At 36.4% G+C, this 1,087-nt stretch overlaps 1 pseudogene; it reads left to right on the top strand.

Annotated features, from left to right (window-relative positions):
• The first annotated feature begins 40 nt into the window (after window positions 1-40).
• On the top strand, window positions 41-174 carry LOC115284572 (annotated as a pseudogene).
• The last annotated feature ends 913 nt before the right edge of the window (window positions 175-1,087 follow it).

A 1,087-nucleotide genomic window follows, 5' to 3' on the forward strand; every position in this document is an offset into this window, starting at 1 on the left:
CAGACCATTGTGATAAGTTTTTTAAGTTTATAACAGGAATATTGCTTCTTGGCCTTTTGGCTAAGATCAAAAGTAGTATCTGTTCTGTTCAGCTTAATAAATTTATAGCAGGATTATCTCCAAAATCTCATCTAAACATGTTCTTTCTTAAACTACTCCAATCACTAACTCATTGGAAGCAGGGCTGAGATAGAGATTAACATGCTGGATGGTAGTTCAAGGGTACTCTTTGAGCAATACTTTGGGGAAGGAAGAAAGGATTAGACACAGGGATAATACAGGTTGTGGACCTGTCACAAGAAGGCTTCAGCAAGCCTTACATAAAGCTCTGAAGTCTGAACAGCCCTTCAGAGTTGTCTCAAGTTGGGACAGAGTATTCAGTCCTTCATACAACGTATTGGCCAGTCATAAGTGGGGACTACCCAGGAAGAGGGCATGGCATTGGGAGAGGTGGCCCTCTTGAGTCAAAGGCAATTTCTTGAGATGTCTGACAGCTAACCCGTGCCAACCTTCCTTTCATGGGAGTTGAAAGGGAGGATGTGCCCCTTAATCTTAAAGAAGGATCTGAGTCAGCACCACTTCCCTGACACTTTCAAACACCAGGATAGGATAGAAATCTTAAGCCAAGTTTGTTTGTTTGTGTTTTTATTTTGTCTTAACTCTAAAACCTTTGCTTTCTACCATAACAAAATTTTATTGCCATTCTGTATATAGTATTAAATTGTCAAAGTGTTTCCAAAGGCAGCTATATTACATATCACTATAATCATTATTTAAATACAATTTTATTCCACTATTTTCACCTAAAATGGTATTTTTCAATATATCTTTTGGCAAAAACAATTGCCTTTGTTTTCCTCTTTGCCATCTTTGCATTTATGACTCCAGGCAGGTAATTCTGTGAATTATATTTAAATAACTGCTAAAGAGTTTATAATTCCTCAGTGGACATCATCAAAACAAATCAATCATTTTCCAGTCAATCTGTTTCTTTCTTTTTTTAAATTATAATTGCAGATCAATGAATGATTTGTTAGATTGCTACACGATCACTTCGGTTACTGAATTGACTAAAATAGCATGGTTC

The sequence above is a fragment of the Suricata suricatta genome, unplaced genomic scaffold (genome assembly GCF_006229205.1).
Source record: "Suricata suricatta isolate VVHF042 unplaced genomic scaffold, meerkat_22Aug2017_6uvM2_HiC HiC_scaffold_10346, whole genome shotgun sequence".
Classification (NCBI taxonomy): domain Eukaryota; kingdom Metazoa; phylum Chordata; class Mammalia; order Carnivora; family Herpestidae; genus Suricata; species Suricata suricatta.